The sequence below is a fragment of the Ursus americanus genome, chromosome 32 (genome assembly GCF_024610735.1).
Source record: "Ursus americanus isolate L20-20 chromosome 32, mUrsAme1.1.p, whole genome shotgun sequence".
In the NCBI taxonomy this organism is placed as follows: domain Eukaryota; kingdom Metazoa; phylum Chordata; class Mammalia; order Carnivora; family Ursidae; genus Ursus; species Ursus americanus.
In genome coordinates, this window is record NC_142158.1 from 6,737,477 (window position 1) to 6,764,575 (window position 27,099).

Below are 27,099 nucleotides of genomic sequence, written 5' to 3' on the forward strand. Positions count from 1 at the left end.
ATGATTATCTCAAGCTTCTTTATGGAAAAACACTGATGAACTCATGAACCAAAAGTGCACAACAACCAGAGCTAGACAGGGACCCTGGCACTGACACCCCATTCTCTGTACCAGTGTTCTCCATCTGTCTAATACTGAATGATTCTCATACAGCTTTTCAGTAAAAAGAAGCTCCTTGAAACCTGAGGATATCTGACACTTTGTGAAGGCTGGATTCATACCAAGGCCACTCCCTGCCCACCCAGGACACAGTACACCCTGCTGCTTCCTTTATCTGTCAGGGCTCAGACTGGACAGCAAGCCCACCCCCTGCCCAGCTCTCCCTTCCAAACCCCTGCCAGAGATCCCCAAGGACTTTCCTCTCACTTCTGTCCACAATAAAACTTGCTAAAGAAAAGAAACCTTCTGAATTAAATTATTTGGGTTTTTTTAAAAATTAGAATTGCAAGATAATTTAGAAACTATCTAATGCCGTCTCTGTACCAACACCATCAATGTCTATCCTCCCAGATGCTAAGCTACTGAAGGCGGGAATTATTTTTTACAGAGTAGATCACCTGTGTTTGGTGAATAAATGAATGAATGGATAACTATTGCTTGAAGGTTCTAGCAGCAGATGTAGTACGGGTAAGCATAGCATGTTAATAAAAAGTCTCTTTTTTTCTAAGGAAGAATCACCTGACCTTGACTATTTTCAGCAGGTGGTATTTACTGATCCTGAGGGATTATGACAGCCAGGGAGCATGATCTTTCCAGGAACTATGAAGAAGAAATCTTTTTTTAAGATGGATGGATTTTGGGGTGTGGGCATCTGCCCCTAAATATTACGTCTATGTACAACAGCTTCACCTTAGGGAGAAGAGAAGAGAATGCTTAGATTTTCTCAAGGAGGGTTTCATTAAAGAATTCCTGAAAGGAACCCGAGCCACCCTGGAAGTCCTAAGGTGAGGCACACCTCTGTCTTACTGGAGACAACTGGGAGAGGCATGTCAGCCTGATCAGGCAAACTTACACTTGGTCCCTGAAGGAGATGTGGAAGGCATCAGCCATTACTCCAAGGCATCATTTTCAGATCCCTTTCCTCGAGGCTGCAGCTGTGTCTCTCAGGACTTGGAAACCGTCTTCAGAGAGCATTATGAGGTGGATTGCACACAAATGAGTCAGTGCGGTGTGGTGGAAAAACACAAGACATAAAGCCAGGAGACCAGCGAGTAATGGTTCCACCACATACCATCTGACCCAAGTCAAACCATTCACCCTCTCAGGTCCAACTCCCTTTCCTATAAAGCCCCAGACAATGGTGTCCACCCTCCTTATCTGGTGGTTGCTTATTGTTTGTTCATTCAACAAGCACGGACTAAGCATCAACACTCTGCTGGGCCCTGGGGACTTGGCAGTGACGAATCACACACACAGGCCAAGCCCTCCTGAGCCTGACAGTCCAGCATGGAAGAAAGTCTCTGAACAACTAACTACCAGTGTTCTATGGTTTCAAAATAAAGAACAAGATGCACTGGGAGCTTGTGAACAGATTCGTAGACTGGGGGTTCAAAACAACCTCCTAGGGGAGTCACACTTAAGGTGAGGTGCCCTAAGAATCCATTCATTTAATCAATACTTTCAGCTAGCCTAACATGGGTCAGGAAGTGGGCATGTGGCTGGGGATTCAGGAGTGAACAGGACAGACGTGGCCATGCCCTGATGGAGCATACAATACAGTAGAGGAGAAAGATCATCACAGATTACACAAATAATGAATTAATTACTACTCTGATAATCACCGTGAAAAGAAAGAACTGAGATAAAGTATATAAAAGTGCTTCATGAACTGTCACACCCTTTATAAATGTTCCTCTCTGTTAAGAAGGCTGTAAGTGGCAATAGGAGAATAAAATTAGACGGAAAGCTTCCTTTCTCCCTCTTTTCTTCTCTCTTTATTTCTTTTTTCTCCATCCATCCTCCCTGTCTATAGAGCTGGCAAGACAACTAGTGTAAATACTTAAAGTGTCAGATTTAAATGTGAGTAGTGTTATTTTTTCTGAATGTTTGATCTAATACTTATGAACTGGAATAATGAACAATATCTAACTTTATTACTAGGAGGAAATTTAAAACCACTGTTTCCATGCATCATGGCTACGTGGAGAAGGGGTAAAGTGCAGAGCGGTTACAATACTCCGTGGGGTACGGTGGGATCAAAGTGATCTAAGAGATTTTTAAAGAGGAGCGTCCATTAAAGAGAGAAGACCATCACTAAGAAAACCCAGTGCTCAAGCTGCACAGAACCAAGACAGAGAAAACCCTCAGGCCATTCCAGGAAATGATGGAAAAAAGCAGAACTTTTAATAAGTTTACTATAAAAAATATTAAATTTCAAAGCCAAAAAACAATCTCCTAAGGCTTCAGGAAAACCTTAGCTCAGACTATTTTGTAAACATGACCTAATCTTTATTGAAGACAGCATCAGTTGGGATCTGGCTGCAAAGAAGCTGGGCAAGAAGAACATGGTCACCTGCGGCAGGACACGCTGTCGTCAGTCCCCGAAGAAAGTCCACAGAGCCACCCAAGTTTTCAGCGAATGTTAAAGTCACTTGATTTTCTACATGAACGTCCCTTCTCCGGGAAGGAGAGCTTTGAGAAGCAGGAAGCCCTCTCTGTGCCAAAGGAGTGGCTTGGAAGCCCTCCCCAGCAGTCAGGGCCTCCCACCGGGTGAAGCAGGAGAGAGAGTGAAATTGTGGGGGTGACCTCCTTGGGGTCTAACATGGGGTGGATGGCCACCCAAGTGGAGGCTGTTCCTGAGCAGATACAGATAACCGCTGAAATGTAACAATCTAATACTTTTATCACGTGGAGTCTACAGCAAACACTGCCAACAATGCATGAAGGAAAAAACCGTCTGATACTTTAGCACATAGCACAGAACAGCCATCAAATCCATCTCTTTGTAACTATCGCCTCAAATTCAAGAGCTAAGCATACATTACCACTAAAAATATGTTCATAAAGACCTCATGCTATTAAGTATGATGTCAGATTTTAAAAATGATGACATTTTTAAGATAACATTGAAGTATAGTATAAAATAAAAAAAGTACATGTATGAGGAGTGCATGGCTAGATGTATTTTCAGAAACTAATCATGAAACTTTATGGGTAGCTTCCACCAATCTTTAAAATAATGTGACAATATGAGACAATAGTGGGGAGAAAAAACAGGAGCCAAAAGGCTGAGAGGTCTTTTTATTTTTTTTAGCTTCGGCTGCACAGCATTAAATAAATCATTGGCTTCTTGTGGTCTTCATTTCCACATCTAATCAGAATAGACAACTTCTAGTCTAATATGTTATACATTGAAAAAAAATTTACACATTGAAAAAGTAACCCACCCTAAATTCAAAAAAGTGCTTCTGGATGGTATCACTTCAAGAGTGTTTCAGGCAATTCATTTATGCCAATATGCTATCCTAACACACTATTACACTAGGGAGACAGCTAGGTTATACTGTAACCTTTTCTTCCCTCCCCAGGCCAATTCCTCATACATCTAACCAGCAAGAAACATATGTCTTCAGCAACAATCAAAATTAGAGAGAGGCAGAGTGCTGGCAGCAGAGCCCAAGCAGGCCCTTGGAGCCAGCCATGTTTTCTGGAGGAGCTTATGTCTCAGAGCTGCAGGCTCCTTGATCCCTCTGCTCCTAGTCTTAGCCCCAGAGGGCAAGCAGGCCAGAGTCACCTCCCAGGCCCAATAACAGTCTGTGTTAATTAAGGTACACTTTCCACCGCAATGTATAACATAATTCTGACTTTTGACTACAGCAAGCTCTTAAAATCAGTCTTTTCTGAATAGTGTGTTAATACCATTAACACAATAGTGTGTTAATACTTGGGCTTGGTAATAAGATGTCCTTGCCTGCACAGGTAGTGTTATTTTAACAGTGCACACGCTCACACTTATCAAAACTACATTAGGTCTATTAAGTCAGCTTTTCACCTCGATGTGATTAAAAACACATAAGGAAAAATATATAATGAAAAAGATTATTCTAGGAGCCAGGCCACCTTTTTTAGGGAATTGTAGTAGCTCGGATCTATTGAGGATCATATATTACTGTTTCTAGAAACTAAAAGTCCCTCAAGTAGAAAAAGTTAATGCAACTTCTCCAAATACTTTATGTACTGAGAGTTTTCTGTTGTTCTTCCCCTCAGAGCTGGAACGTTTTTAGGTAGTAGTTTTGAAGGGCTGTCAGAGAAATCTGCTATGTCCTCTGGCATGCCATGGCAATGATGTATCAAAGTGCCCCTTACTAGTCTCCTGTCTATTCAGTCATCAGCATATACTGAGTTCATCCTATGTGCTGTCATTGAGTTCGACACTAAAGAAACCAAATCAAACACAGCATTGTTGCCCTCAAGGGTCATAATCTGTCTAGACAGACAGACACATAAACAACTAAGTAATAAATCACTACTACAGAGGCTGCATGAACTAATAGGGTAGACAGTAGAGAAGGCCTATTGTCGGTGCTGGGAAGATTACAGTCCAAAGATGAAAAGGTACAATTTTATTTAAAGGTGAAAATACTTCAAATTGAAATTTAAAAGAAAAGCCTAATGAATTAGAAAAATCTGGAAGTTCCTTTACAGTATCACAGGCTATGTCATATATCAATTGCCAATTGGCTCAAAGTTCTTGAAGTGTGTAAATTAAAGTTTGCTAAGTGAGAGTTGAGCATGCAAGAGCATTTAAAGTGGGAAGTAGGAAAGGTCTATTTCTCTAAATTTCCTAACTCTGATTACTTCACATACTGTTAGCAAAATTTAAATGTAGAATAAAAAGCGATGGTAAATATGAAATTTACTTATGGACTAAGCAATAAAGCATGAAATGGCAAAACTTCTGAATATATCAATTATATGTACTAATGGAAATGTAAGTTTGCAGTAATTTTTTTTCTAGATAACTGGCTAAGAGGGGGTCCTTGAGAAAGGCCTTAGAAAGCCAAGTATCATGACACTAGATCCTTGACAACCCCAAATGATCTACCAGTTTTCAGTAGTCTCAATAGAAATATGCAGTTTGATCATATGGAAAACAGCTGAAATTATTTCTGACAAACAGAAGTATGTTAAAAGTCTATTTAATTTGCTACTTCAACCACAAGACATTCAGATTATAGGATAAAATATACTAAGAAGTTATATATAATCACTTATAATGTGGCTATTAAAAGTTCAGTAGTTTAAAAATATCCTTACAACTTGATATGGTTGTATATTTAAATCATTGGGTCAAATAATAGATACAAAAACATTCAGATCACTTCAGTTGAAACCACACTGTTTTTCCGAAATCTGTTGAATTTATATGCCATTTCATTATTTAAGTTCATAAGAACAAAAGTTTCATGTCTAGAATGTGAACATCAATATAACATCTATCATTCTGAGAAAAACTGAAGTTTCCATTGATAAAAGCTTAATGTTCATATAAACACATGCTGTATAAAATAGCAAAACTCTCCTAGTCACAAATAGCCTTATTTTTTTTTTCCTATCAAAGTATTCTAATTATTAGCCCTAACTGTCTACTATAGATTGTTTGGCAATCAGGAGATTCACTGTTTCATTTATAAAGTTTCTAAATAGCTGACTTTCAGATTTTCAGTTATTCAGTACACATATTACCATAGAAAAAGATTCCTGATGTATTTTTAATCTTTGATGGTGCCCCCCCCCTTCTTAATCCAACTTCAGAATCAAATTTCTACAGTGGTAAATTAAGTTTAAAGGTACACAAAAACATGGCCACTATGTAAGGTTTTAAATTATACGTTATATTTTGTTTTCTATTTTAAATGCGGTATTTTGTTTGTATATAAAGAGAATTAGTCCATCTTGCATAGTCATTTCCATAAAAACATGTTCCATGGGAATTTAATCTACTGCCCTTTTTTGGATGGTTATGTGGAATCATGTAGAACTAAAGAAAAAACTGGGAGTAAATCCTAATCCAAAAGCTATCCCTGTCTAATTCAGCTTTCTGTGCATAAAAGCACCTCAAGTGTTTTTTTCTGCAGAGCTTCCTTGGGCTAAAAAAATTTATAAGTTCACTATGAACCAGGCATTAATTTTATTACAATTTATTTTTTTAACAAGGAAAGCTCCTTTACTTGGTTCATTTTGTCTCCTCAATTAAAACACCACTTCTGAGCTATTATATTTTCCTTCCATTTAAATACTGTATATACATAGTCTGACATAGATAGAAGTTTTCCCTTGTTGGAGAGCTTGTTCTATTTCCTCCAAACTAGATAAAGTCCGCTCAGATGCGTTGATGGGAGCCTCCCTCCCCCTTCGTGCCCTCCCAACCTTGGATGCCTTTCCCGTCCTCCTCCAGCATATTCTTGGGTGGGCAGAAACCTGGGGAGACGCAGCCACCAGGCAGCTTGCTACTCTCCTAAAGCACATCTGGGCTTTATATCAGGCCTTTAATTAATCCTCAGTGAAAGCCAAGCTATGACATTTTGACTGGGCAGGCTCCAGTTCTGGACAGGTCTTGATTTATTGCGACTGAGTCTCAACCAACTTTGATTTATTTCAGCTTTGGGGAGGAGGGCAAGCTCAGAACAGAAAAGTGCTGTTGAATGTAGAACACGTGATGTCAGCACAGGACCTCCAGACTTCCGAGGGCTGCAGGACAAACAGTTCAGAAGAGAATGGCCTCTGAGAAAGCCATTTAAAAAGAAAAAATTGAAGATTTAAATAACCTAAAATTGTACATAACAAAATAAATGCAATCATGGATGAGAGAAAATGGCTCCTGACATAGCTGGCTGATTGCAGCAGCGTAGGAAGCCTTGCCCTTATCTCTTCCAAAAGGCCACATCCCAGTGGGGCATTAGTGTTAATCAGGGCTCTCATTTGCATGCAGCGAGCAGTGGCGCAGCCAAGCCTCTCCTTCCTAGCTGTGGGGAAAATTCTCCAGGACCCATTTCCTGGTTAGCAACACCAAACATATTTTGGCTGATTAAGTAAGGTCAGATTTCCCATGCTGATTTTTTTTTTTTAAGATAGAATAAGCCAAAAGAAGTTATAGTTATTTGATTAAACAAAGACAAAAGAGTTAGTAAACTAGTGAATTTCTTTCTGTCTTGGGAAGGCTATCCGTAATACCCTTCCCTGACTGAAGCTTTGACAATGGGCTGAGCTCACTGCCATTGAGCATCAGAAAGGTGGCCCCCAAGTGCCAAATGAGCATCTACAGATGGAAGTCCAGCTAATGCTTCTCTACAGCTTCACCTGGCCTACCATGATGCCTAGCACACAGCAGGGGCTTCTACCCCAGGATCTTTGGCCAGTGACAAGCCCTCTCCTCTCCCTGGAGTGTGAAAGCTGGTGCACGTGGTCACGGCCTAGTGTCGCAAGGAACACAAGGGTGACAAAAGAGAAGTGTCAAAAATCATTGCAGGCAAAGTGAACAAGTTCCCCAAAGGGAGACAATGGTAGGAAAAATGGGTTGCAAACAAAGAAGAGGTGGAGTACAGGAAAAGGAATAAGGGCATCAGAGATAGATGGAGGTGGCATGGCCTAAAAGTCGAAAGCACGTTCAAACTCCATTAGAGCTACTACCCACACATGCTCTGGGCAAGTGACTTCACCAAGCTGAGCCTCCTTTCTTCACGGGCAAAATGGGGATAAAAACACCTATTCTGCAGGGTAGCTGTGAGGAGCAGAGGACAGGCTCGGAAAGCTCCCACCGCCATCAACATGGGCACTCTAGGAGCTGACAACACAGGCACAGTGCTACGAAAGGGACAGGAAAAAAAAGGTACTGGTGTTTACCTGTGTACCTGTCCATAGTACCGATATGCAGCTAGGGGCTTTCGTGGGTGAGCATGACCCTAAAAGGTGTCTGGGAACATGTGCGCAGGAGTGTCTGAGAAGGAATGCCCAGGTGGCTGCGAGTGTGTACCACCCACCACACCGCAGTGTTCACTGACTCTTCCTTCACAGAGCTACACATAAAGCTGTTCCTAAAGATACAATCATCTGTGCCTAAAACTACTGAATGAGTGAGGCCTGTGACAAGGATGAATAGAACTGCTGCTCTGTGATTAGACCTGAGGCTGAAGCTGCTAAGCACAATTGTTAGGTAAGCGGCACGTTAGAGACTTTACAGACGGCTATCACGTTTCATAACAACATGCATATGTAGAGCAACCATCTTGCGGGTGGTCGGTCACCAGCTCCGAGGCACGGCGCGCCAGGATTTAGTAGGCGAGTGCCGAGCGTGGCATGAGACCCTGCACTTTGACTGAAATCCACAGAGATCCCTGAGATTCTTAGGCACTATTCAGGATGCACCAAAACACTTAATTGCTGCAAATTAAATAACCAGGGTTGAAGGGAACACATGCACAATGAAATGTAACTGTGTCACTGAAGCCAGCGTATTGTAATTCTTACGGCCCTTCCTTTTTTTAACCTAAAGTGAAAGTTATCTGAATACATCTATTCACTGATTTTGAAAATTAAACTCTTCACATCTCTGTCATTCTCTAGTTTCTCAAAGAGATTTTGAAGTTGGGAGGTTACAGACCCTTGGCTGAGAAATGCTGTACATTTACAAAACCTATTTAATGTAGGGGACCTGGGACTGCAAACCAGTCCCACAGCTCCCAAAACATGCTGTGACGGAGACGATGGGGAGGGCTCTGTCCCTTGGGAGCTGCCTTCTCATCACGGTGAGCCAGCAGGGCTGAAGGAGTCTGCACAATGCTCCCTATTCTCTGCAGGCCCAAGGCTACCTACACCACAGCTTGCAAGGTCCTTCCTCCCAGGTATCATCTGCCCAGTAACAACACTGAGATGGCAGGAAGGGGTAGCCTAGGGTGCTGCAAGGAGGCAGGAGTCGGACAGCACTCGTCCCTCTGCTTGGTCACAGAGGGTGAGTGATTAGGCACACAGGTAAGCTTTGGTCAAGTGCTGCCACGATCCATCATTTCCTTTGTCAATTTGTGATCAGGACGATGAAGGCTGAGGGTAATATGTCCATATGTTTGTACCTGCAGTCTCACCTTTAACATCATTTCCTGTTTTCACATATGTGGTTTCTCTCCCATGTGATTCTTGGCTTCTAGGGGAAAATGGCCATACATGCATGGGTGTGAGTGTGCATTTGTGTGTCTGTGTGTGCATCTCCATTAACTTTAACTTCCCCCTACACACACTCAGATATTTTAAAACTCCATATGATGCAGGGGAAGAAGATGACAAACCAGTGGATGAGTTCTCACAAATCAAGGGCCACACAGTTCTGTGTACCAAGTTTCAGAGCAGAACTTTAGAATTTAAACAAACAAACCTGGCACGAAGCAATAATTGTGATCTATGAATAGAGGTAACTTTCTAAAAGCATTTATAAAGAAGTTTTGTTTAAGTAATCAAAGACCAGATACCTGCTTTGGGCCAGTACAATGAAATAAGGAAAGTACTATGAACACTCCTAACTTCAAGGGGGGCGTTTCTTAACTGAAATAGGTGTACCCTTTTCTTATAGGACACAGTGTACTTGTTTTCCCAGATGAATAGGCCAATAATTTCATAAAGCAAATATCAGTGATTTGTTCACTGTAACAAAGCAAAGCTGTCATAGAACTAACACATAAGCTTTTCTCACTGTGAGCCAGTTTGGCCTCTGTGGGGATACACATTTTACAAAAACACAAAGAAAAATTTTAAATTAATGTGCAGTTATAAATAAGATGTTGTATAATATATTAGAGATAATACCTGATTAATAAATGAGCTATATCATTTTTTGTACATTCTTTTTCTTACGTTTTTCATTTAAAAGCTTCACTTAAGTTTTCTCTTTGAAAAGGAGTCTTTGAGTATTGACCAGTTTTGTTCTGAACTTCTTTAGGGAAAAAAGTATTTATTGGAATAAAAAATTTTCTTTGAGATGCATGTTATTTGGTTTATGACATAAACCTCAATAATGATGGTATCACTTTAATGTCATCCATCCCAGCTAACAGAACTATCCAGAAAGGAACAAAGAGGTCATGGAAAGTAAATCACTTCATTCAGCCATAGTTCTTTCCTCTTCTTGATTTACTTCTTCTGATCATCACTCTATCCTCAAACAAACTCGTGGCAATCTAAAGCATAAACTGTTTACTCCTCAGCTCAAAGACTAAAAAGAGAGATGGAGAAGTATGGACTTTGTTGTGGCTATTTGCTCATACACAACTGGACAAGTATTGGAATGGTGTCTAGTACCCTTTTTCTTCATATTTTTTAAATAACTAACAAAGAGAGCAGAAATCCAAGAATCAGGAATCCTGGGCTAAAAATCACAGGTTTGCCCCAAACCCACGGCTGACCCTAAAGGCAAGCCATTTTAGCTTCTAGGGGGTTAAAACATCTACATCTCTGTAATCAGGAAAGCTATATCAACTTGTTCAGTAAAAAGTTTGAAATCCTTGGGGCGCCTGGGTGGCACAGCGGTTAAGCGTCTGCCTTCGGCTCAGGGCGTGATCCCGGCGTTATGGGATCGAGCCCTACATCAGGCTCCTCCGCTATGAGCCTGCTTCCTCCTCTCCCACTCCCCCTGTTTATGTTCCCTCTCTTGCTGGCTGTCTCTATCTCTGTCGAATAAATAAATAAATAAAATCTTAAAAAAAAAAGTTTGAAATCCTTGGAAAAGAAGATGCTATGTAAATGGAAGAATGACAAGATTCACCTGAAACCTTAGTATATTAGTCATACCGATAAAGTTCTAAATGTTTGTCTTGCTGTCCCTAAGAATAAAAAGAACACACCATGAGACTTGATGAAGTTCCTTTTAAACAAAGAGTTTTGGGTTTTTGTAACTAGTGAAGTTTGGAAGTCTTCAAAATTGAGTGGAATAAATCATACAGAAAGATGCAGCTAAACTGTTCTCCAAAATTAAATAGATTCTTAGTCTGAAGTTACAGCACTTAATTAAATTTAGTCCAGAATTCCACTTGACAACTAAGATTCTGACTACCTCTGAATCACCTGTCTAAAACAACAGTCACAATGAATCTGTCTAGTCTAACTCAAACACCCAAAGAAATATACATACCCTGTTCTTAGTGGTTAGTCCTATGTCAACGACCACATGCTTTCTAGGGTCCTTTACTTTAAAAATTCTGGGATTCTCTGGATTGCAAAAGAATCTTGCTCTAAGGCTTAAGCTACTTTAAGCTGGTACCCCTTGAATCAAACTGATTCTTCTCCCCAAGGGTAATCTGTATTCCAGAGAGTTGCAGAGATCTACTTGCGCATGGTGCTGGCTGTAGCCCTCCAATGAAAACTCTAACTCTGGGAAAGAAAAACTGGGAAGAAAGTCTTCTGTCCGCTCCTTTGAGTGTGTAGGGACTGCTGGGCTGTGGTCCCCATCCATTACAAGTGGGACAAGGGGAGGGCCATTGACGTCAAGGCACATATCACGACGGAGAAAAATGACAAACTGCTTATCCAAAACATGGCATCATACAAGCAACCACAGATGAATCCATTTTCTCATAGATGCCCTTCTCCAGGATTCTATAACTACATGTACGAATGCTGGTTTTAAAATAGGCAACGCTGTACATAAAGAAAGCAAATTTGAAATCTACATATATACAGAATTTCACTGCAGTGCTTACTATAGTAGGATCTGGTTTGAAATGTGAGTTGGAAGGTGGCTAATTCGAGTTGAGATTTTCTGTAAAGTGTAAAATACATTGTTACATAGGTTGTAAAAACTTAGTAACTGACAAAAAATAAAGAATATAAAATGTCTTCACAATATTTTGTATTTTTTACACATTTAAATAACATTTTGGGTATATAAATTTGGTTAAATAAAATATGATATTAAAATTAATTTCACCTGGTTCATTTTACTTTTTTAAAATGTCCCTACTAGGAAATTTAAAATTATATAAAAATAAATGGCTTGTTTGTGTGGCTTAAATATTCCTATTGGATAATGATGTTCTATAGAATCTTTTAGCCTGATATGGAAAAAGAAATAAATCTTGGCTTAAATTACTCCAGAATAAGTGATGAGAATTGGAGGGCGGGGAGGAAGATGGCATCGGGCTGTATAAATGATTTGTTTCACTTTGAATTTTACAGTGTCAAAACATGAAAGCATAGTCTACATCACTGAAAACAAAACATGTTTTATACTAGATGGTAAATAAGCCTTTTATGGAAAAAGTGTTTATTAAACTAGAATCATATTCCTAGATTATGACTCTGACGCCACATAGGACTCTAGCTGCCTCACTTTGAAGAGGAGGAAGATACAGGCTCATAAAGTGATTTGCTTGAAGCCCCACAGCCATGGGGCAGCAAGCAGCACAGCCTGAGGACCTGAAGCAGAGCGGGTGACATGCTCTTCACCACAGCACGCGGCCTTTCTGTGTCAGGCCATACAATCAACTGTCTTCACCACAGAACGTTCTCAAGATGAGAAAACAGTAGGCATAAACAAGCAAGATTCCATGATCCATTTGGAGAGAAGTTACACAAACATACATTTAATTCTAATAAAACCAGCTCATGAGGTTAATGCCCTCTAGGAATCGTATAATAGGAGTATTTCCCTGGGTGAGTATTAAAAATTGCTACTGAAAAGTTGGTTTTGTGCTTTTAAGAAAAATCACTAATAACTTGGGAGAAAAGGCATTTAACTTTATCACAAAAAGTTCACTGCATTAACCATTACTTAGAATTGTTCTACAACATTTGTGACTGTTGTAATGATTTCTGCATGAAGATGATCTGGCTTATTTATTCATTCTAGTAACTGAAATACCTCTTTCAAGGTGGTCTGATGTGGGATAGGTTCCCATAGTCTGGACTCTGCAGGCAAGCATACAGTGAGGATCTAGTTCATTTCTAACGTAAAGAAAACATCAATACATACCATATATTTGATCTGAGTAATAGACAGGGCCATCCAAGAGTAATGTTTCTAAAAGTAATAAGCTCTCTCTACTTATTGATTCGAGTAACCAGAGCTAGGGAAACTGTCTCCAGGGACATGCTAATGTCTCCCAAAGAAGGCCAGTCAGAAAGTTCAGCTGTTCTATCTTTGGACCATTAATACTGGATGTTGAGTCAGGCTACATCCCAAAACACCTACAACTGAAAAGTAATTCTTCTCAAATGAAAACTGGCATATTAAGTGTACCCTCTGGGTTTGGGGAATGTTTCCCATCCCAAAATAAATTTTTAAGCACAAAGAGACAGTTAGAAATGGTCACTCCGCTGATAACTATGTTTTATTCAGTAATCTGTGAAATAAGGGAAAAATGGCAAAAAAAGAGAAAAAAAACCCAAAGCAGACTTTTATATTTTAATTTCCTTGTCCCTCTTCTTTCTTCCATTAAAAAAAAGTATGGAGTTTGTCAAAAGAATGAACAGAAATCATGAGAGTATGATAGGTCTTCCATGTCGCATTGGCTCATTTTCAAGGGAAAAGAATTATAGCAGAGAAAGGATGTTGCCACATGTATACAATAATAGCATTAACCATTCTGACTTGCAACATAAATTGAACCATTAAAGGATTTAAGTGTTCCTCATTAACTTTTATTAGCCTCAATTTTTAACTTTGCTCTTCCTCTTATAATTAAAAAATGAGCATTCCCTTCAACTTTGTACACCTTCAAGCAGCATTCAGGATAAGCAAGGTCTTGGAGGGGCAAAGACTAACATAGGCAGAAAAACACCACAATAGCTGAATCCTCTAGTGCAGAGTATCTTTCAATGTCTCCCACCATAAAAAATATTAAGTCTGAGCTCACAGTTTTTAAACTTCATGAAAAAATCAGAGATTACACAGTCCTATACTTTCAGCATTTATCATCCCTAATCACCAAAAAGAAGTGACCTCATTAAGTAATTTTGGAAAGGGCTTTTTTTTTTTTTTTTCAGTCTTTCCTATGTGTAGGTGTTAGGTCAAGCACTTTAATTTTTATTTTCTTATGTAGTAAAATTTGTCCCTAAATGTAATGCCTACTGCTTGATGAACATGATACTTATTTTTTAAAAAGAGAGAAAGAGAGAGGAAAAAAAAAATACCATGAGGGTCTTCCTCTCTCCATAGCTTATACATCTGAGTTCCATGTAACACTGATGGATGGATGGATGGATGGATGGATGGATGGATGAATGGAAGGATGGAAGGAAGGAAGGAAGGAAAGAAGGAGGGTAGGCAGGCAGTCACATATACAAATAAAAACCTTTTGATTCCACGTTATATTAAGAAGCATTTCAGAAAAGAGAAAATAAGGGCATATATGGTGAGAAATTTTTCAAAATTTGTGGAATGTTACAACATAAAAATAGAGTTTCACCTCCTTATACACATACCTCTGTGGGGATATATCCAATTCCCAGATGATCTCTGAGTGCACTAAAAGGCCAAAGCAGCATTACAAATCACCTGTCAACAGCAGATTTACCTTCCTTTCAGTCACACAAAATAGAGAGTAGAGAGAATCCTTCAGTCACAAAATTGGCTTGCTGTTATTGTTAATTGGATCCTTTAATTATTTGATCCTTTAAGAAAAATAGCCTACTATATGAAAACACACACACAAATATTATTTAGCTATAAAAAAAGAAGGAAATCTTGCCATTTGTGATGACATGAATAGACCTTGAGGGCGCTATGCTAAGTGAAATAAGTCAGAAAGAGAAAGACAAATACTGTATGATCTCACTTACATGTGGAATCTAAACAAAAAAACAAAAACAAAAAACCTGAGCTCATAGATATAGAGAACAGATTGGTGGTTGCCAGAGGCAGGGGTTGGCAGCCAGTAAAATGGGTGAAGGTGGTCAAAAGGTTCCATTATAACTTACTTACAAGTAAGTCATGGGATGTAATGTATGGCATGGTGATTATCGTTTTAACACTATATTGAATATTTCGAAGTCGCTAAGAGAGTACATCTTAAAAGATCCACCAAAAGAAAAAAAATTTTGTAACTATATATGATAATGGATGTTAACTAAACTAGACTCACTGTCATGATCAATTTGCAATATATACAAATACTGAAAAATTATGCTGTATACCTGACACTAATATACAGTCGACCCTTGAACAATGCAGGGGGGTTAGGGGTACTGACACCTCTGCACAAAGATTCATGTATAACTTTTGACTCCCCCAGAACTTAAGTACTGACAGCTTACTGTTAGAAGCCTTACTGATAACATACACAGTCTATTAACGCATATTTTGTCTATGTATTATATATTGTATTCTTAACAATCAAGTAAGCGAGAGACAAGAAAATGTTATTTAAAAAATCATAAGGAAAATACATTTAGAGTGCTGTACTGTATTTATTTAAAAAAAAATCTGTAAAAGTGGATCCACACAGTTCCAACGGATGTTGTTTCAGGGTCAGCGGTAATGTTACATGTCAATTATATCTCAATTTAAGAAAAAAAAAAAACTAGTTACTGTTAACTGACTCTTTAAGAAAGCTTGCATAATGTAAGCATGTCTCAATTATATTTTCAGTCACCTCAGCTTGCTGGCATGCAAATTTGGTAGCCCATTATCGAAAAGACATTTTAGAAGCATTTTCTTCCTCAAAGAATACAATGGGATAATTCTTTTTAAAAGACTACATTTTAGTCACAGAAAAAAAATAATGCTATGTCAAAATGACAATAATATGCATTTTTTTTTCCACCTTGGAAACTTTAGACTTGAAAGAAGCCTATAGTGTAACTTTTCCATCACTCCTGTTGAATTCTAAGACCACCAGTGTAACAGCACCACTCGGAAAACCACAGGGCTGGCCTTGTTAGAATACACATAGAGTTTCTGAGGAACAGGAAACGAAGCCAGATGGTTCTGCTGAGGGAAGCACTTTTTTTTTCTTTATAAAACCAAAAAAGCACTAATAGGTCAAACTCAAAAATGCAGATATGGTAAAACGGAAAGCTAACAGGGAGATTTATGTAAATAAGACAAGCACAGTTTTGCATTATGTTCCCATCCATACCAGTAAATGGATATTGGGGGTGGAGGGAGGAAGGAAAACACAAGAGATCTATACCATAGATCTGAATGGTTTTCTTGATGGGGAGAAAAGCTACCAGCAATCCTTAAGCAGGCACTGCTGCAAGCTTTTGGAAGCCGATAGCATATGATTTGTGTTAGACCGAGCACCTATGAATTATCACAAAAACGATTTAAAAAATTAAACCTTTAAATACAGAGTCTAAAGTAACTACAGTCTACGCTCTGGCTTCTTGAACATCCTATTTAATGTGGTTGTTCACAATCACGTGAAGTTCAACTGTGGTCCAGCAGTCAACACAGGCTTCTGGGGTGAGGTGGGGAGAAGGGCCTGGTGCTTCGGGTCCCCTTCTGTCCCTCACTCACCATGGCCAGTGCAGAAGCATATCATTTGCAAATGCACACTTGGACACAGGTAGGTTCTCCTGTAGCACCCAGTCTCTTGTCTTCTTTGACCAGAAAGAGAGGCTGAGAGATGAAAAGCACGGCATCATGATCTCCCTTACCAAGCAGGGTGGCCACGGGCCACGGCTCTGGCTAACAGAATGCTAGAGCTGGGCACCCAGAGATTTGCAGCCTTCTCTTCCTTGACACAGGCCTTAGGGGATTTGCACAGGACAGCTGGGCCTGCTGCCACCCCGAAGTCATGAGAGAAGGAATGATCAGAGATTTGGCCCCGGCATCTATGAATTGTGCAACGGCTTACACCTGCTTCTGGACTTTTCATGGTGAGTAAAGTAACCCCTAGTAAGCTGTCACTTGTAACTGAGTGTAATCTCTAACTGATGCATGAACCACCCAGATAATGTCTCCACAGCTATGACAAAATGCACCCTGTAGCCCTTTCGTTGGTCATTGCTGCTAGACGAGGGCACAGGATCAGAAGATGTATGAAGTCGCTTCAGTTTTTAAATTAAATCAATCAATGAAGCTAATCTGGTTTTAGGTATATTTCTTCTCAGGTATTCATTCACTCCATAAAAACACACTGAGCACATCCTATGTTTCAGGTGCTCTGAAGTGCACTGGGGGCTATAAAAGAAGGTCAGCAGGTGACCAGACATGGAGAGTTTTGTGTGTGAGAAGGCTGCCCAGCCAACTTGGGACAAGGGCTCTGGCAGCAGGGACTCAGAGGGCTCTGAATAAAGGGTGACAGGACTACAGGGAAAATGGCCATTCCTTGTGGTTAAGTGGCTGGGGAAGAGAGTAAATAAAAGGAGGCAGCTCAGAGTGGCCCCCAAAGTAGAGCAGAATTTTGAGAAGAAATGAGCAGACTGGCTAACCACCTCTCAAACATGCTACAAAGATGGAAGGTACACTACACCTGAAGATCTTAAAATTCTCGCTGGTGTGATATCAGTAAGATATCAGCATGATATCACAAAAACTCACGCGATATCATACAAACTCATGTGATAACCATGGTTTTCATATAATCATGATGTTTTTGCTACTCTATTCTACATGGAAAACACAGCTGCAGGAAAAAGAGAGGAAGACCGCTAGCCACCTATTCACAATATAATGCTATTCACACAGCACCCAGGGCACACAAGTAGAAGAGGGAACACCAGCCGCAGTTCATCATGCTTTAAGAAAGCTTCCCTTAAGCAAAGCCCGGTGGTTAGTACCCAAAACCCTAGGAGCCCTCTCAAAGATGTTCTGAAGTAAGAGTTTTGGTACTGTCTCCCCCCACCCACAAAGAGAAAGAGAGAGAGAGCACGTGTGAGATGGAGGCAGGGGTGGGAGGATGGAGAGGAAGGAACGGGAAGGAGGAGAAAAGGAGGGACGGGCACAGAGGGAAGGGGTGAGGGAAGGAGAGGGAGGGGAAGGGAGGGAATATCAGTGCACTGTGAGTTAGGAAAGATCCTACTGACATGCTTAACTAAGCCAACACAATTCCTTTGAGTCTCACTAGACTTCTAACATCCCGGAGCCCTATATCACGCGCAATTACACAAGCAAACCGGTAATTCATTAGGGATAATTTTAATAGATGACTCATTTGGCCCAGCCAGTCAATGATGCTTTGGTTTCCCAAAGGCTCTAGCAGATAGTTAACTACAATGAAGCTTTCAGCTGCCACTGACAAAAGGCAATGGAATTTAAACCACCTATGCCATTTCTCCAAACTTCTTCAGTTTTTTTGAAGATAAGGATCAAATGAAGTGATTTCTGTTAAACCTGTATTTCCTGTGCAGAGCTGATATCTTCTTCAAATTATATGACTGTACAACTATTAAGTTAATACTGCAGAGGAAGTCTCCCATTTAGAATATATGACCTGGCCCTTTAACGTTTGGCTCTTCATATGTTTTAGAGCTTCTTTCTAACTCAATTTCGCTTATTTGTGCTCTTTGTTTCACAGAATGGGTAGAAGGCCAGTAGTAAAAATGCTAGTTCATTTGTAATTCCTAGTGAGGTAATACTTGTTAGATGGTCAACTTTTGAAGTTAGTGGGAAAAAAATGGCCTTAAAATCTCACAAGAATGAGTCAATCTACCAAGAATCAACCCAGAAACTTTGTGCTGTTTTACCCTAAGGGGCTGCACTGAAGAGCCAGTGGGGCCAGGCTGGAACCCAGTGTTCAACACAAGGCCAGGGCATCTCTTGTCAAAGCCAGCTTTATATATGGAAAATGCAAATAACAATTCCTGCTCTCCTCATCACTGACTGAGATTTGTTGGGAGAATCAAATCCAAAGATGTAAATGATAAAGCACTACACAAATAAATGTGAGAGGATAACCTTCAGGGGGTTAAAAAAAAAAAAAAAGTCTGGTGAAAGCTCTTTGTATTTTGTTTTCAAACCTGAAATTTAAGATCCAATGAAAATCAGCAAGTAATTCTTGACCTAAAGGAGATTCTATAAGAAAAAACATATGAAACCATGAAGCCTCTGGGATTCTGATCTTTGCAAGGAGAGAGAAGCCAGTGCCACGCCCAGGATGAGTATTTGTATTGTGTGGACGTGGTGACAGAATGGCCAAGAGGCAAGGGCCTCGGTCACCTTCCTGGAATGCAACCTGCCTCCTCCAGGCTCCACCCAGGCAACCCACACACATTGCCCCTGGGGTGGAAGTACACCACCCCACTTCATGAGTCAGAAGCTGGAGGATGGACCTGGGAACAGGGATCTGTGTGGCCAGAGGAGGAAATGAAATTACACACTCAAGAGAACCCAAAAAGATACTGTGGAATAGTTCTCTTTTCTGCTAGCTGCACGGTTTATGTGGGTTTTCTACAGCTGCTATCATAGAACTCCTTATAAGAATCCTTAACTTTTACACATATTTAAAAACAAAGTCCTATTATTAGAAAGTGACCTGCTCCGTGTATGTGTGCGTGTGTGTGCGTGTGTGTGTGTGTGTGTGTGTGTGTGTGTTTTGGGGTGGGGGGATATAGTGGACTGGGAGGTGGGACAGGAAGGGGGAAAGAATGGAAGAGTGAAAGTTTTCCAAAACAACAGAATCTGTGATGGAAATCCTGCTTTATCTAGAAGAATCCTCTATCAAATGAGAGCCTTGAAAACTGAGAAATATAGTGAGGACCACACAAGTAAAGAGGTTTCTGACTGAGCAGATGTCAGCGTTACCAGTCATGCTGAGGGGCACTTGATCTTGTAAGCTAATGCTACTTTTGTGATTATTATAATTCTGTTTGGTAAATCAGGACCAGTATATCATTCTTTCATTCTACTTTTTCCATCTGCTCATATACCCTTCTTTTACAAATAGGAATAGAGTCTAATGATAGTAGAATCTGCAGATAATTGAGAAACCTACCACAGCATGAGAACATATGGGCACGATTCAGTGTTCCTTTACGGTCTGCAGGCAACAAGAGAGAAACCTGCTTGAAAACATTACTTCCTGGAATCAAGCAAATTCATCACAATTAAAACCTAAATGTGGTAAGATCATATTCAGTAGGGACTATCTTCTGCTAAGTTTAGAAAATAATCTTTTAATAATGAGAGGAATAAAACACATTTCATATATATTCATTTTTATAAATTGTATAAAGAAACGGTCAACTAGAGAGTATTTATCGGGCATGTGCCGTTCCGTACCAAGCACGTTGGGAGGCACAATTACAATAATGAAGAACAATATCCAGTTCCTGCCTTCAAGGAGCTTCCTTGAAAGAGACTGATACTACACAACTAGCCACATCATATCCTATGTTTGTGGAGGAATGGTTTGATTCTCAGAGATCTCAGTCTACTTGGATCTTTAGGAAGTAATAAACAGTAATGAGTTAGACCCAATCACTCTCTTCATAACATGAGGAAAAAATAGCAGACGTGATCTCAAATATTTTACGTGACCTTGAGAGAAAGCTGGGGAAGCTATGCTAAGGAGTAATTTCATCTCTTTCTTTAGGAGCTGGACTAATAATTTCCATGGGAGACTCAAATCAACAACGTGAAGACAGTTTTGCAAGGGTTTCTCAATTGTGCCTTTAAGTAATACTGTTTTTATAAAACTATACTTGTAAATTAACCAGGCTTGGTGGAAGCTCCAGTCTATCTTTCCTAAAATGTAAAGGGATCTCAATGGTACCCCAAATTTGTCCATTTGGGCCATACTTAGCTTACATGTATGATACCTCCGGTTTCTGGAACAACTGTAAAAGCTACATGGGAAAACCCTTTGGAAATCTGAGCCCAAGAGGATGGTGGCTTCTGAATATTCCTGAACCACAATAAGGCACAGAGTAAAGGACACAAAGCAAAGTCAATCCCTGTTTTAAAGCTATTTAACTGGCAAGTCAAAGCGGCAGACATTTCATGCCCGCACAGCATCTATGCCCAGAAAGAGTTCAAATAGCTGTCTGCCTCTTGCTCTCACAATCGCTGCCCTGGGCGAACAAGCTGTGGGACAGATCGAGGGATCCATCACAGAGATTGCCCCTGAGTTCGGATCTAATTGTACCACAAGCCATCAGCTATCCCAGCTTTACTAAACTCAAAAGGTAGAAAAAGAAATAACTGATTTTTTCAAATGCAAATGATGCAACACTCACAGAGGGCATCAAAATTGTTTCCTTACCTAGAAAGAAAAGGTAAGGAGAATCTTTGAGACTTACTGCTATGATTCTATGGCATTAAATAAGCAGAGAATATATTTTCTAGCACGATACACAGAAGCAGAAAATAAAATGCATGTCTTTGCCTTACAGAACATTCTATTTGGAAGAGGTTTTTTGCTTTGTGGCTTTGGATATAAAGGCAAAATTAGCATGCTTGTATTAAAGGGTCCCCTAAGGGTAAGCCTGGGAACCTGGAGCCTGGGCTCCTGATAGCAGCAAGAGGCCCTTAAGTGGTCTGAGAAAGTCACAGAAAAGGACCACAGGCCCAGGCCCTGTGAGGACAAAACATGTAATTTCAGTAAATGATTTCCTGTGAAATCAGGTAAATAAGATAAAACCAAACAGTACTTTAGAATGAATGTAAAAATGAGGGTTTTGACTCTGTGTGTGTGTAGGGGTGTGTGTGTGTATGAGAGAGATAGTAATTTATGGGCTTTTCTGGGCACGGGACACACGAAAGTAGGAAATACTTGCAAATACTTTCTGTCCTTTCCAGAGAGCACTAATGTAAAAATGAAGCATTTAATATTAAGATATATACCTTTTGAGGTAAAATCATCACTAAATTTAGGTGATGTCATATTTTACAAGAGGTAATTACGTCTATATCACATGAACAGTCTTGTTATTAAAGTTAAATAGCCAGTTTTCATTTGCGGGCAGAGGCAGATGTGAAGTGGGCGGCACCAGGGAAAGGAGAGCCGACAGAGAGAAGCAAGAAGGACAGAGGCGAGCGGAGGAAGGGCCGCTCAGCCAGGATGAGGAACAGCACACAGGCACCGGGCAGGCCCCGCTGGGGGTGGAAGGAGAAAGCTCCCGAACCTCACGGTACAGTTCAGACATAAGTAAATGAGTGTGATAATGTGAGAGTAACAGGAGGTTTTTTATACTGTTTTCCTAGGACTATTCTCAGAACTAGAACCATGACTTTCTCAGGTACGAGCAGTCATTTCATGATCCACAGCGGTATGACGACACTTAGCATCAGTGGGAGTGAGTAAGGGTGGAGTACAAGCTTCTACCTTAATGTGGTTAATTGCTACCCATCAGGACTTCAATGGCGTTTACACAGTTTCATAATCCGTTTCCACAGGCACTGTATCTACTGAATTTGCAACTCCGCTCCATATTCATTTTCCTTCTTTCTCTCCACATAAACACACTTATACACATTTGCCAAGAACTACTTTTCCAACTTAATGTCAGATGCTCAATTTTAAATTTTTAAAATACAAAAATATGATCTAAAAATGCATCCTCCTCCTTGTTTCTTAACTATCTGTGGATGAAAACTTGATGAATAATCCATCCTAGAAATTCCCCTCGTGTAGTCTTCATTCACTGAGACAACAATTTAAACAGACCCTAGTGTTTCTGGGATCTGGGGGCTTGGCCACTCCTGTGATGTCATCCCTAATCACTCAAGACCTGGCCAGTGGAAATAAGGCAACTATGACCCTCTGCATTTCTGCTAAGTGAGGCCTTATCTAAAGAACAGATTCTGGCTCCACGAACACTTGAGAGAATTCAAACACAACAAGAAATCGAGCTATCCTCCTGAACAAAAAAAAAAATTGAAACAAACAGTTCATTGACGTTGCAACAAGTAAGCTTTCCCTTAAATAAAATCTCAGAAAGTTTAAATGTCATCCTTTTCTTCCAGATTTGTGTGAATTAACACAGGATGCAAAATGCTAGCAGCAGCCTGCCAGATGAGGAAGAAGGGAAGGGAAAACACTGGTTAATTCTCCCCAGCTCTGTCAACTGTCTACTACCCCCCCCTCCCCGCCCCCGAGGCTCCCTGGCTTTCCCCAGGTCTCTGTTATGAATGGAGAACTGAAAGCTGTACAGAAAGTTAAGTCATGTAGACAACAATGGACAGCTAGGGAAGGACACCTAACTACTCATTTTCCCCAAACGTATCCTCTCTGAGTCTTTGCCTAATATAGTCAATATAATGGGTTCAGCAAGACCTGATCGCTGCCTCAGCCACACGCTCTCCTCCAGATACTTCTCTTCCCTTGGACTATAAATGGCATAAAGGGAAAAGGGAGAGAAGCTCAATGTCTTGTCTCTCTGGGAAATGGAAAGTTAGCCAGACCCCACTGCTTATGTCGCTGTTCCCCTCACATCAATGTGAATTAGTGGTTTGACAATGGCTGAGGTATCAGGCCTGGGTTAGAGTTCAGGCTTCATTCACCTCTGCTGGCCACGGCTTTGGGCAAATCATCCCCTGAACTCTCCAACCCTCAGTTCCTTCATCCTAAAGGACTGTTGTATGTATCATATAAGATAACGGATATAAAGTCCTCAGTAAAGTTTCTGGCACATAATGAGTGCCCAACATTTGGCAGTTTTTATTATTTTTTCCCTAAAACTAGCTTTTTAAAAAGTAATCTATGATCCCTGCCAAAAAAGAAGGAGAAGGAGGAGGGGGAAGAAAGGAAAGAAAGAAGAAAGAAGGGAGGGAGGGCGGGAGAAAAGAAAGAGGTATGTGTGAGAGACCACTATATTAAAATTCAGATGAATCTCAAAACTCCTCCCCTAATAATTTGAACATCCCTGGTTTGCCTTTGGGCCAGGAGAACTCTTCAGGAGCACCTGTATGGTCAATTGTTGGCAGTAAAACCTCATGATATTTTTTAAATGGCTTTTTGCTGAGTCTTGGAAAAAGCTCAGACTTAGGTCTCTTGATTATCCATGTATCCCAAGAGCAAGGACCCTCTTATGAGTGGTAAAAACTTAAAGATACTCTCAGTCCAGCCCTTGTCAATTAGCTCACCTCTCAATACTTTCCTGCTATAGTTATGTTCTAGCTAGTTTTATCAAGGTGGGATCACACTGGGACCTTGTTAACCAAACCGTTACCATTAATTTTAAACATATGGTACCATTTTCCAGCTCTGCACTGCTAGATGTTAATATATATTTTTTATTAAAAGGGTGGCAAAGTTAAATAAGTTTGAGAAGCCTTTATTAATCTTAGCAGGCCACAGTGCATTCATATATCCTAAGTTTGGAGAAGTCAGTACTACAATAAAGAAATCTGCTTACCTTTGTGCAATTTAGCATCGTGCAGGCTTATTGGGCTTTAGACAAAGTTTAATAGACTGTAATGTGTAGCAACTAGAACCATGACCATGGTAGGTACTGAATAGAAGATATGTGGAAAGACCAATGCCCCCTAGAGAAGTTAGAGGTCCTCTCCTTCGCAGTTTTCAGGCACTACTGGTATAATGTTGACTACCTGAATTTGCTGGGATGTGGTATACAGCCGCCAGTGTGTTCTCATGAATATAAGGAGTTGCTTCAATGTATGTGGAGGGCCGCGGGCATGAAAACAGAGTGAGATGGTCATATAATTATGTAAGAAGATAAAAATATTTTAAAAGTTTGAATTGTCAACTGACTACATCCCATAAGAAGTGCAAATTCTTGATAACCTGTGTTGTGTAAACTATTTAGAGCTCTGACCCATCAGCACTACAGTAGTATTTAAAACAGTGATATTTTTCTCAAATTGCAACAATAATTGTTAGATGTTAATTATAGAATCTGGGTGGGGGGGTATATGACTGTTCATGGTAAAATTCATTCAACAATCTTATAAGTTTATAATAAAATATTGGAAAAGATGTAACTGCCTATAACTTCTTTATCCTGAAGTACAATGTAATTTAATACAGTTTTTATATTCTTCATTTCAAGCTGAAATACTGCTTACCCACCCATATTAAGTTTTAAATCATTTTGATCTAGGAAACAAGACTATAAATGGATGTTAATGAACCTGAATCAGCAACAGGAAATGGCTTTGTATAAATTGTTGCAAAACTGTTTACAAGACAGAGTTAGATTCTAATCATGAACGTACAGCACATTCATGCTAATTTTTTACAGGGTTGTTATTATGCCCTTTTCACAGATGGGTAAACTGAGATATAGCACCCTAAGCTGACACAGCTAGGATCCCTATGCTCTGTTTGTCAAACGCTCTCTACTCTTCATTGTGGAAGTTCATCCATAAGTAAAAAAGTATAAGTCACGTAATCTAAAGATTTACCAGTACAATATGTTTGTGTATAAATGAGAAAGATTATATAATTAAAACGTGTGTAAATAAAATGCTATTATGACTTGTTTGATCTGTACTTGCCAAGGCTTCTTTATTCTAAAGCTGATTATTGTGCCTGGATGCAGATATACCTTAAACAAACAATGCTTCTCTTTTTTCATTCTTATCCTTGTTGACTTTAATTTGGCAACATCTACTTTTAGTCAGAAGTCTGCGAAGTAACCACATTTTAATACATTTAGAAATGCAAGGGATGGTGATAGTTCTTAAAATGGAAATAACAAGCTACGAATTCTTACTTAGTAATGACACTTTTTTTAGAAATCAAGAAATTTAGACTTCTTTCAGGACTCATAAATGAGAACTATACAATGCTTCTTCTTACATCATCAACATGTGTTACAGTCTGAACCCCAGGGAAATCCTTCATAGCAAAACCTACTTGTATTGTGGAACAAATCAAGTCTTGAATGCCAATGAGAATGACTTAATTTTGTATGTCTGTTTCTCCATAAAATCTGAAAATTTTACATTCTTACTGAAAGGCCAGAACATTTTACTTTTGCATGGATGTTTTGGCTTCTTGGGCTCACAGTACTGACAACCATCCCGTCAAGGAATCTTCAAAACAGCATTTGGGGAGACCTTTTTGAAGTCTTTGAGCCAAAATGTATACAAAATGCATTTATTTTAAATGAAAACAAATGTGGCCCCTTTGTTTCCAAGTTTGAGCTACACCTAGGACCAATACTAGCCTCGGCATTTTGGGAGTGAGATGATCGCACAGTCCTTCTTTCAGCTCCACTGAGCTCACAAAAGACTTACTCATTACTTATGTATTTATTTAATAGTGTAGTGAGGTTTTTTCTGGCCTATTTTAAAAATGTCATTAATTTTTTTTCTGATTGAAAAAGTTTACATTCATTTCAAATATATGGAAAATAAAGAAATATAAAGAGGAAAATAAGCATAACCAGTAATAAGCATTATTAACATTTGGTATGCTGTTTCACTATCAAAATCTATTTCTGAGACTCCCCACCACTGAGCATGGAGCCTGATTCAGGGATCCGTCTCATGACCCTGAGACAATGACCTGAGCAGAAACCAAGAGTCGGATGCTCAACTGACTGAGCCACCCAGGCACCTCTATTTCTGAGTTCTAATAAAAACTAAATTTTTTACCCTGGCGCAAAAAAATAAAATTAAATAGAATGGAATTTGATCTATTTCATTCTGAATTTGGAGAGCAAGAGTTTGGAAAAGAAGGATACCTATATATAAGCTTTCTATTGCTCTAAGTATATGCAGATAGATAGCTAGAATGATATTTTTGAAAAAAATAACCATTTTTATAAAACTTGCCTCATATTTTTAAGTAGGTTGGGTCATATAGGTTAGACAAAACAGAATTTCAGCATCTATTGATGACATCTCCTTTCACCTACTTCTTAGAATTTCTGGGAGTGTGGCCTTACATATTTTTTAATATAATGTTCTTAAAATGTATCTAATGTCTACTGTCATAAAATAATGCCTCTTTGTAATGACAGCTTTGAAGAACATACTGAAATGATCTAAATGTTACACTGTTCAAAATTTAAAATTAGAGCTATTTTTTTGTCCATAATATAAATCAGTATTAGGTGTTCAAGTATACATTTTTAATTGTTATAAATAAAAAAAATAACACTGCCGAGACTTAACCTCTATGGTAGCAAGTAAATCACTTGTTTGCTTTCTTTCCTAAATGTTCAAGTTTCTTTTTGAATCGCATCAATGAACAAGGAAGCCAGATCCGGTTTCCCAGAGAGGAATCATTAAGGACAGAAATAGTTTCCTGAACACAGGAAATC

General features: G+C 39.5%; 1 protein-coding gene across 2 annotated transcripts in view; it reads right to left on the minus strand.

The window, feature by feature from the left end:
• Positions 1-27,099, minus strand: part of GMDS (GDP-mannose 4,6-dehydratase) — a 596,023-nt gene that overhangs the window by 268,772 nt on the left and 300,152 nt on the right. The gene's annotated exons all lie outside the window — the stretch shown is intronic.